Here is a 12279-nt window from a genome sequence, read left to right as displayed (position 1 = left end):
AAAACCATTTTACAGTTAATCTTGAGGGTTGGCCATTAAAGGTATTACTGGCGTCGCCCCAGATGTAATCAAGGAGGTCTCGCCGACGTACAGGGTGTCGAGTGGTACAATTAACCGTGGATTTAAATGAAATCGCCGGTTTATTTCGGCGTTTTTCGCCCATAAAAAGAGCTCGCCGAGAAATTTATGTCGACATTACGTATTAACTGGCTGTTTCCGGCGTTGGCGAGGCGAAGGAAGAATTATGAAACGATGAATTATGGTGTCGTAAAAGCGGTGCGGTTTTCTCTTTTATTAGGGACCGAGCGAGACCAGCCAGTTAGAGAGCGCTGGCAATTTTAAGCGACTGTCTCGACAACGGCTCCTTTATAGAATTCGTGTTTCTCTTACAAGTAAGCGCAAATTGCTATTTATATTGTAGATTATTTCCTTCTTTTAAATACTGCTCGGAACTAGGGAACTTGTTGTTCATGACAAGTTGGTTAATCTCTTTGGTTTTCAGCTTTTGAATTAAGTAACAATATCTAATCTCAAGAAATACAGAAAGTTACTAGAAAGGGAAAGCTACTGGAATGGTACGGTCGGCGATTTCAACGAATATTGAACGTTGTACTAGACGTTTAAGAGATTAAGCGGCAGAAATATGTCTACCAACGACAACCTGGTAACTTCACACGATGAGGGTTTCGAGTTATGGAGAAAGTTCTTCATGGCGATCGGAGAGAGTACCGTCAGCATGGAAGAAAAGAATTATTGAGCTTATAACTCTCACTTTGGGCCGTTTTGAGGTCTGAACCGGGGTTTTCCAAGGAGATATCGTTTCTCCGCTGCTTCTCAACGTAGTAGTAAATAACAGTTATGCGAACAGTTTTTAAAAACAGACATGATATTCAATATGATGCTAGAAACTCCTTGATAAATCTGATTGAGTGTTAACAAAGATAAGACCAAAGTCTGACTATTGTAAATCTCAACGGGATCTAGTTGGAGCAAGTGCGCTACTTTAAGTACTTGGAATAAGTAAAATAGGAAAAAAAAGTGGCAGTAGCAGTAGCTTTTTGTTCTCTAAGTTGGCGAGTATGAAATAGAAGAAGTATTACAATCAAGGCTAAAATCCGCCTCGAACGCTGATCTTGCCATTTCTTCGATATTTGGATTCTGTTAGTCTGACATATGTAAACTTGAGGTCTTTCATATGCGACACTTAAGGCAAATGCTGCATATTTTTTTCTGAGGTCATACTTAACTGAGGTCATCCGTTTACGATGCGACATCAGCGCACAATTGAAGATCATATTCAGAGACGCAGATGGCTTAACAATGTCTTTCGAATGAATGAGACTTTTATTTTATTTTATGACGAAATCGACCTTTTAGGTCACACGAAGACACAGCGAACAGCTCCGAAGAAGACATAGATTAGGATCATCGAAAAGGATCTGAAAAATAGGAGACTGACATTAATCGAGGCCAGAATAACTGCGACCGATCACCAACTGTGGCGGAATTTAATTAAGAATCCTTGAATTTCAGAGGTACCAACATCAGTGTATTAGGAGACTCTCCCCGAGCGCCGGTGATGATGATGATGACGTAGCAATGCCTTCTTGGCTTAAGCAACAAACCTTGTTTGTTGGTTCCCTAAATGGGGGAAAATGACATTTTTTAAGGATATTTTATCTTAAATTGTCAGTTTGTTAGGACATAAAAAATATAAACTTTTTTTAACACTAGAAGGATCGGCTTAGTTGGCGCAGTGGTAATAGTGGCGATAGTTTTATAATTCGCGGGTTCGAATTCATATAATTGATTGGTCACTAAATCCTTAGTTGGTAAAAAGGAATATTTAAAAGAATATTTTAGATATAATAAAGGTTTTAAACATTTCTAATAGGAACCACTTTTGAAATATCTTGTAAAAAATGGATACTAAAAATTTAATAGTAAAATAGTAACATTTTATTTAAAAAAATATATTTAAAAAAAAACATCAAATTTGAACCTCTAGACATGAGTACACCTTTAACAGAAAACTTTTAAGCAAACGTAATGCCATTCATCTCTAAATTGTCCACGCAAAATCACTCGACTCCTTCTATGACTTCGATAATGGTCCAACATTGATGACTGCTAAATGTTTCCGTGCATTTTGTCAAGGAAACTCCTCCATCAAATGTCCACAACGATTCCGCCGTTGTGTTGTCTGATTTTCCATTCGTTCATCGATGAGATGCGAACGCCGTGGCAACCGCACTTCCCCGTCAAATTAAAATACAAACACCTAACAGGAGCCGACAGACTGAAACATTCACACGGATGGCTTGTTATTAGCGCGGACATACGTTGAAGCGTCATAACTAATTTATAAAGATGTCACAAAGAATAAGCCCGCAGCAGTGAAAAATTCAGGCCCGATAGCTGAGCGAACTGGGCGCCACCACATAACCACTTCTCTTTTACTTGTCCAGGTTTGTTAGACACTAGCATGCCCACCATGTATTATAACACGCTTTTTAATTTATTTTATATTTTCTAACGATTACTATCATTTATAGGAATTGAGTCTTAAAGGAAGAGTTTATATGTTCTTGAAATTCATGTTGAATTAATTATACTTGGTTTATTTTCTCGTTCCTCATTTTTGTCCATAATTTTCTTATCATCTTTTTCTAACTTTGCTTTCTGGTTCTTCAACTATTCAAAGTGTTGTCTTCATTAACAATATTTTGTTTTACATTGAATTTCCCTTTAATTAATTCTATATTTCATATTTATGAGTTGTGTAAGTTCAACGATCTCGAACATAGTAACTATGCTGTCGAATCAAAGTTATTCTATTATAAATAAAAACCTTTTTATTTATTTGGGATTTATCTGGATTTAATTTTTAGCATCACGTGGACTTCGAGCCACAGTTCCCACCATTAAGTTATTCTTTGTCGAATCTTGTTTAGATACATGTAGAATTACAATCACAAACATAAAGTATATCCAGGCCCTGCGGGGTTCAAACCCACGAATATCGCAGCTGTAAAACGACCGTCCTGTTGCCTTAACCATTGCGGCTACCAAATTTGGCAATAATGCTAGTGTCGTATGAGTTCGATGTTCACTTCAACACTTCCCTCCCAAAAAAGGCCTAAAGGATTCGTTGAACATGATAAATTGTAATACATTCATTTTATAAATATCTGAGTTGCTTGGTCTGTTCTACCTATGATTCTGGCTATAGAGTGGTTTCAAAGTTCCCTGGTATTCCTTGAGGGCAATAAGCTACGCTAATAGGCTATAGTAAAAAGAGTGTCTGTAACATCATGATATAAAATTCTAGTAATCTACAATCTAAATGTTTTTTTCAAAAATCGTCAGCGAACTATGTCGAAGGATTCTTTCAATAATTGCGGAATATTTAAAAATCCAACCAAATATCCTCTTTTCTTGAAGAGTTAGATATAAAATACAGAACTAAATTATTGTACTCTCTGTAAATATATTCATTTCATTAAAAATATTATTTAGACATATAGAGAGCAATTATTTTAGAACAATTTTCATTATATATTTGGTACCAATGATGAGCTTCAATTTTAAACTAACAGATTTATAGTAATTGATATATTTCTCATTTTTTTGAGATAAGTACTGGAAAAATTTGCACTGTGTATCAGATTTTTAATAATTTTTTATTTGACTAAACGATTAACTAAGATTATGGCTATAAAAATGTTAAAAATATTTGCAAAAACGTCGAGATACATTTTTCAATCACACAAATTTCATTTAATTTAATAACAAAAATGGCAGATAATAGCAAATCGAATTATTATTTTATTCAAAATTGACTTTTTAGTGACATTTTTTAAAAATTATCGTTATAATATTGAAATAAAATGAAAACTTCTTTATATTAATATACTTATTTATAAAAATATAAAAGCTGTAACGGTTAAAAAGGTTAATACAACGCATTACATAATTACAAAGGAACAAAATCACAGCAACTCATAAGTGCTCAAGAAAATTAATTTATATAATTCTTATTATTATTAATAATTATTTTTTCATAAGTCAGCTGAAGTAACAACCTATACCGGAAAAAATGTTTTATTAGTAAAAAAATGGAGTATAATTTGAAACAGGAGGTTTTTCTTTTGCAGAAATTATAAAAGTATTTCGCTATTTGATATTAATAGTTCTATCCTTAGTATTTGTAAGTAGTAACCCCAACTGTGTGGTTCTAGGATAGTTTACATTTCATTCAGTAGCATTCAAATGATGTATAAGATTAATTTTCACTTTTTTGATTGGTCCAGATAAGAAATTCTACATAGTTTATTATAACAACTACATGTGACTTAAACCTTGTTTCTATATAGATTTTGACTTTAACTTAGTAAGTGTTTGAGCTGAACGTAGCTGACAGCATCAACCCCATGAGATGATCCGGACAATCTAAATGACAACCTAATAAATTATATTCAGCTTCGTCCTAATAAGAAAATAAATATATTTCTCTAAATCTATTAAACCTATCTCATTAGAAAAATACATAAATTTAATAGATAATGCCTCAACATCCTTTTTGTAGGAGGTTCCGGTTTTGATAAACCACCCTTCTTAATTTTTCTCATTTGACTAGCTTTTTAGATACGTTTTCTACTCAGGTGAAAATATAACCTGTTACATGGTTACGAGACCATCGGGCTTCTGGAAAACATTCATTGGCGAATTTAACGTACCGTCAGTCCGTATCGGATGAATAAAAGACAGTAATGTACCCGTGTCACATGCAAATGGGTTCTGCTGACGACAGACGAGATCCAGTGCTGCCACCCACCATCATTCAGGAGTATTAAAACATTTAATTTATACAAATTTTAAATTGTATTGAAGAATTAATTATAATAAGAAATATTTTAACGGAAACCCTAACCAATAGAAACATAGGCCTTTTTGCTATTTAACCATTAGTTTCTTTGTAGAGTATAGAGTGGGCCATCCGTATATATGTATGACATTGGATATTCTAAAAGTCTTATGTGAAAAGTGGACTGGATCGGCAGTATCATTCACACCGTTGATTCAACAAGTAACTACTACATTTTAATGTTTATGTTTTTAATATTATCAATTTCATAACTCGCGCAGTCGGTTGGATAATAAGGTTGTTCTCTTTAGAATTAATTTAATTAAACAGAATCGACATTCTTATCAACAAAAGAAGACAGGTTGAGGTTACATTGGCAATTGTTATCCAAAACATTCAGTAACAAAGAAGAATATATAAAATGCAATACAATATAACGAATATAAATTGTAGAAGAACAAAAAATAAAATCGAGAAATTCACTAAAATATGTAATTTGTATTAAATATTTAAAAAGGATAATAAAATAGATATAAATATAAAATAGAAGAATAAGCGAATGAAGATATGTTATTGATTATGAAATTCTACTTTGATAGAGATACAATCAGTATTCATTTGAAATATATTCACTTCCATTATAGGTTAGAGGAAGCTCTTCTTCTTCATGAATCCAATTTTACGTTTCAAACTTTGAAAATATTCTTGGTTCTTCAACATTTATATTTATGTATCACAACCCTGTTTTTTTATTTGAAAGTTTTATTTAGTTATAGTATTTTTCTTTTTTAACTAATAAGTGAATGGGCCAATGTCTGGTGAATACAGTAGATTGATTAGGGCTTTGAAGTTAAGCTACTTCCTAAGCTAGAAAGAAATATCTTGTGGGCAAATGCTCAGTTACGATGTGATGTTTTAAATTAGACATGTTTATGTTACTTAATTAGTGGCGTCTTTTTGTTGAAACGATGATATTTGCTTATATGATACATTAAAACATTGGGTGGTAGTTTCTGAAACGGGCATAATAAAGACTGAACCCATTGTCGGTGAATTTCAATGGGGTACGCCACTGATTGGATCGCGTAAAACTGGTTAGCATCTCCTGGCACGTCGTGCAGCATATTTTATAAGGAGTCCCACCTGTCGCGGCGTTGTCGGGCGGTTGAGGGCTAATTAAGCGCGAGACAGTGACAGTTGCGGCCTTGTCTCCGCTATATTTTTAATGCGCAGCCTCCAGTTTTGTGGGGTGATCTCACAATGCTGAGAACGATAACTCAAATATACATTCCTTTTGGCTCTTGTTTATTCACTGAGCGATCTAAGGCTATTTTTTGTGCATGCTCTTATTCTATATCAGTTCCATCAGAATAAAGTTAAAGTTCCATTTTAGAGATTTACTTCTATTGTTGTTTTATTTGGTCAAATCTGATGCCGTAGCTCAAACACCTTAAGGAACTTATATTGACACGGTTTTAGTTTCAACGATGTTAGTTTTAGTTTCCAGGCGATTATATGCGATGGAAAAGATCCTGGCAAAGTGGCGAAGTGGATTTATTCGAATAATCCCAAGCACAAGAAGTTATGGTTTAGTCCAAGAGAACCATCCACATCGACACCAAAGCAGAGTTGTTTTGGTTGTTTTTGTCTATATAGAGATATGTATAGTGGTTGGATCAATAATGAAACTATTATAGCGCAATAGTTAGTAATAGATAAAAATACATCCTATTGCATGACAACGTTGGGTCCCATGTTACAAGAATTGTAAAAGATACGCTTTGCAGCTTGAAAAGTAAGTTCTGGCGTACTTAGCACACTCACGAGACAGCGCACACTCACGAGACAGCGCTTTCTGATTACAGCTTGTTCAGATCGATACAGTATGACTCGGTTGGCACATGGATTGGAAATGTTGGAAAGTGAATTAATTTTAGCCATTTTAAAATTAAAATGTGACCAGAACAGTATACACAATAAATAAAGTGTGGCTTTCATCAAAATAGATTCATTTTTGGCTTTAGTTTCCTGATTAAAACTAGTCCCATCATTATCTGGGCTACTCTAAAACATAATTTCTATAACTTTATTTTGATATTTATGCTGAATAACAATGTATTAATTAAATAATAATAAAAAAAATTGGTTCAAACATGTAAACAAAAATGAAATGAAAAAGTTTAAAATGAATTCGAAAAAATCATACTAACTTTTTGGAAATGATGAAACCTGTTTCCAAACGATTAATTCTGATTTTCAACATAAGCATTACTGATAATTTGAGTTTTTAAGTTATAGTATGGAGATGAAGTGAAGCTTGGTCCCATATACCAAAACACCTTTGCCAATGCAAAAATAGTTTCGTTGTCTGCATGAACAAGAGAGAAAATCGAAAGTTGCATTCGAGCGATGCATAGTTGCAACGTCGGTCGGATTTCTTGCATTAAGCCAAAATTCAGGCATTTGATAAAGTACGCGTCGGATTGCGTACGGGTCATGAGTGACGTCAAAACATATTTTTACGGTGAAAATGCGACCAAAACAACTGCTGATCATCGAAAGGGTACATTATTGCCTCTTTGGGAATGTAACGCTTGTATTTGGTTTATTTTCTGACGTCAATGAAACGGCGGAATCTAAATTGATTGCATTATTATCGGCTCGTAACCTTTATCGAATTTTTTTGCTTGAACATTTATTCGCGTCTTTTTGTTCGTAATTACTTAGACTACTTTAAGATCTCATGAAAGTACGTAACGAATAATTTATTTCTTTCGATGATATCTTTAACAATATTATAGGGTTTGGAAAAAAGCAAAAGGTGGCTTTAAACTCGACCATTTTTAGCAATATTTGTTCAATGAAGCCATACTATAGCTTGTTTTAAAAGTATAAGTCTATAGAAACTTTTAGATATAAAGAGAGCGTTATTCTCTCGCTTAATTAAAAGTTATTATGCCTTGAAAATAGAGGTTTCAGATGTCCATTTTCATCATATTTTGTTTTTTACTTTGAAAAGAGAACGTGTAGTGCAGATTCGTGGAAAATTGTCACCAAATTGGATGAAATTAATAGAAATGTTGAGATAGGCTGACATATTTTATTTAGCGATAAAGCTGGGATCATTAATTGCCTAAGGAAATCACTTGGTGCGGGTTTTCACTCAGAAAGATTATCATTGTCATCATTTGAATATTCTTCACCGAAACTCGCTATATTTGATGATCGGCCTTTTTCAGTTTGTTGTTTTTCAGCTTCCATTCAAAGGTCGATTTTGCCACAAAGTCTTCATTCCACAGACATGTTCAAACAATTGTAATCTGCGACTTTGAATGTTTTCCTCAACTGTGCAGTAATTGTCGCGTCTTAATAAATTAATAACTTCATTTTTAACACGATCTCTGAGAGAATCATAAACGATTCAGCTTAAGAATCGCATTCCAAAAACCGCAAGCTTAGATATCAGAATGTAACAATATCCAAGTCTCGGAGCCATACAGAGGGATCGACTAATTGTAATATTTGCTCTCTCCCACATACACCATCTTGGAAAATCAGGTATGTTAATTAGCATACTTTTTCATCTTTGTTGAAAAGCAGTAGATAGAAAACATCTACTTGGTGAACATCAGCATGAATCTCAGAAATTAATTTGATGAATTTGAATCCAACTAATGGAACTATAGTAAGATGCCAGAAGAAGTTTAATAATTATTAGGGGACACATTCCAAAGCTGTCCAAAGGTAGTGGCATATACAATCTCATGCTTTCCACATCTAACACGTTTCTTCACAAACTGGCGGAATGCGAAAATTATATACACAATCAGGATTGGGTCTAGATCCTGTTTGCTGTTTCCGAAAACTCTTTGAAGTCTCATTTGTATAATCTTCATACACACTCTATCGACAATTGAAAGAGCACTTATACTACAAATTTTATTTGAATAAATTCGCTTTGAAAGACATGAAAATAAAAACTGAAATTACCTTCCATCAAACCATTATTATAAGAAAAATATTATTAAGTATTTGGATCTTTAGTATTGTTATTTAACATCACTACCAAAACTCGCCGATAACAACATAATTTTTATATTAAAATAACAAACAATGCTGAGGATAAATCAAATATTTCACGCTCATATAATACGTACGATATATTGAGTTTCGGTGACGTGTTCATGGATAGTTTTATATCTAAATAATTACTTAATAACTACATAACTAATAACAACGCTCCCTCGTCAATAAATCGACTGGTAATCGAACACGATAATGTCGATAGATTACAAATTTTATACGGGGGGCGACGCTGAGAGCGGAGGCCATAAAACGCCAATAAAACAGCCGCCTATCACTTATCGAAGCCCCATAAAAATAAACTAATAAAAATAAATGGCTGTTTATTTATATTCCTAATAAAGTATATGTTTATTTTTATGGGCTTTTAGCTCTTTTAGCGGTATTAACTTATAAACTTTTAACGTTGCGGCGAAATACGTGAAGAGTTTTCCATCATCTGCATATAACGGGACGACAAACGCACCTCTTCCTCCGAATGGATTTTTTTCAAATATCAAGAGTTAAGTCACACAATTTAATCGAAAGGTTAATTAACATATAAATCATTCATTTAGATTTATTATATAAATGACAGTGCTATTGATTTGTATAAATTAATTATATTTATGTTTCTTATAATACATTTATTGTTATTTCGCTTGTCACCTCTATAAATAAATTTTAAACCGCCTATTATTCATCTTGTGTTATTTATGTTATGTGTTAACAAGTAGTTAATTGATTTAGAATTATTTAACAGAAATTGCTTTTAATAAATTATGGCATAGTTTGCAAGTATGGTTTTAACAACATTCTTTGCCGGCTTGCTTGGCGCAGTGGTCAAGGTGACAGGATGGTACTCCAACTGTTGCGATGGTTGTACACATTTGTTTGTTATTGTTTTTAATTGTGATTGTCCATAAGACAAGAGTGCACGATTAGACAATGATAATCATTCCAGTAACGTCAGTAATCAGGCTGGGAAGATCGGATCTCGCCTGGGCTAGCCGGTATATCCAGTTCAAATAAATCCTAGTTGGTAGCACAAAGAAAACTATAAAATATAAAACAGCAACAAAACTTCTTTAAAGAAACTAAAGGTGACCCACCCCATAATATTTAGGCTTATGAAACTTTTTTCTTGACAATATTGGCTCTTTAATTTCTCATTATTGGTTTAATGAGAAACAGCGGTGTTTTTTCGACTTGTCACTGATACTTGGAGTTCTAATTCTACTTAAATATCAGTAATGCGATAGTAATGATGATCTAATATCAGCTATTCAGAATTCGGTTTATTAGAGCGAATATGACAAAATGTAGCCACCTAAGTGAATCTTAGTAGTATAGAGTATATATTAAATCTCAAATATCTTAGGATGCATTTGGATCGAAGCTTAACTTTGTATTTACAAAACGTAAACAACTTGGGCTTAAACCAAAAAGCTTGTAGGGCGTGTAACGAAAGTACCCTTAGATTACAAAATTATGTTGGAGTCAGTCAAAAAGTCGATGCTTAGTCTTGCTCGCTTCTTTTCGTTTTTCTTTGCAGATGTCTCGTAATATATATCCACTCACGTAATTCAGAGAAGAGTAAATTCAGAGAGAAGTAATCTCAAGATTCATTTTTATTCTTATATGAATGTAAGCATTCATCAACAAATATTAAATAACTGTCTAAACGTTATATAATATAATTTAGTAGGTATTAAATATATAACTTTTTCATTAACAATAAAATGTGGTAAAATATACCTGTTATGCTAAGATATAAATAGTCACTTTATAGGTTTTAATTGAAGAACTGCTTGTGGTAATAGACTGGTCTTGTGGTTTGTATAATGAATTTAAGGTCATCCAAAATAAACTGTTGTGCCAGAAAGCATTGATGATATGCCCGAAATGATATTGCAGGATCATCCTGTGACTTGCATGTAGAGAATGAGGTTGAGTCATCGTGGGGGATTAGTATGACGAGTATCAATAAGACATTGCTTAAACATTTAGTTGTGAAAAATATTTGGTCATAATTCACTGCATAATTGGACAGAAGCTCCAAACGATGCTCGTGTTAAATGGTGGATAGAAAGGCCAAGAAATAGAATTATGGTGCAGTAATAGCTGTATATAGAATCTGTGCAGGTGACAAATATTGGTTCTATACATGTGAACCTCAAATGAAACACCAAAACCACACCAATACTCAACAATCCACTCTATTGATCGTTCAAAACCTGATAAAAATGAGTCATAATGGAAGTAAATGATTGCCAGTTTCTTTGGAATAATGCCATTAAAGCAACGTCGAATTGTTTAGCCATACTTCATACAGCCCTGACTTGGCACCAAATGACTTTTTTATTTCCGCATATGAAGAATATATTTTTCATCTTTTTCGGCGTCTGAAGAAGCCGTTACCTCAATCAGAATAGTATTCGTTAGTGAGAATGTTGATAAATTACTGCCTCCTCGTTATTGGGCTCAAAATATAAATACCTCGTTTTAAGAAACTACAGTTTGTCGCGTTAAAGAAGAGGTTGGTGTTGGATGCAAATGTTCAAAGAGCTAAGGGAGTTCTCATGGAGGGGGCAGGTTATTCTAAATAGACTTTTGACGCTATCTGTGTATATAAATGATTCCTCCTTTGTTGCTGTATAGACTGATCCATAAAAGAAGGTGTATTTGGAGAGGCATATGATTGAAATACAGATACGGTAATAGGCAGCATCCGCCATCTATCCTACAAGACTAGGAGGATGAATGAACGGGCGTGACAAGTCACCGCGAAAATCCTTATGAAAATGCGCGAAGACAGACGATAGAGCGTCGAGGTAGCGACTGCGAAAAGAAGGTTCATCCATCACCGTTCCGCGGCGGTTTAGATTGATTAAAACCGTCACCGGGGGCCCGCTAGAAATAAAGTTATAAATAACAGACCGATAAATTTAAGCGTCAACGGCGCAAATTTAAAAATATATCTCGCCGGTTATTTATCGCCTCGGCTTGCAAGCTCGTTACAAGACACTCGCTACTTTGAGTTCGCGACAAGATTGTAAATTACGGATTATTTGTTATACGGAGATGGCGCATGGGCGACTCGTCACGAACCCCTATTTTTTACTTAATTTTTTTGTAACAGACCACACTAAAAGACTAAAAATGCGGCTGGGTATTTCAAAGGACATCTGTGTATATTATTCCAATTTATTCTTTTATTTTTTAGAGGTGTTTATAAATACCTATATTAGGAATTAAGTTATAACTTTTTATACAAGATGGCATAGATAAAACGTTGCAATAACGGGTCCTGGTGTTACTGCAGGTTTTCTGCAATTTTTCCAAATGAC

The 12279-nt window shown here is 33.8% G+C and overlaps 1 long non-coding RNA gene across 1 annotated transcript; it reads left to right on the top strand.

Moving 5' to 3' along the window:
• The first annotated feature begins 2510 nt into the window (after positions 1–2510).
• Positions 2511–6833, top strand: LOC143194406 (uncharacterized). The gene is made up of 3 exons (XR_013005322.1): positions 2511–3746; positions 3812–6345; positions 6417–6833. It is a non-coding gene; the product is annotated as an uncharacterized LOC143194406 (long non-coding RNA).
• Positions 6834–12279: the final 5446 nt, after the last annotated feature.

Source organism: Rhynchophorus ferrugineus, unplaced genomic scaffold (assembly GCF_030347505.1).
Source record: "Rhynchophorus ferrugineus isolate W39M unplaced genomic scaffold, kcgeb_rfMv2 rfM1, whole genome shotgun sequence".
NCBI lineage: Eukaryota > Metazoa > Arthropoda > Insecta > Coleoptera > Curculionidae > Rhynchophorus > Rhynchophorus ferrugineus.
Note: the sequence above shows the minus strand (reverse complement) of the source record. Positions and strands in the feature narration are given on the sequence as shown.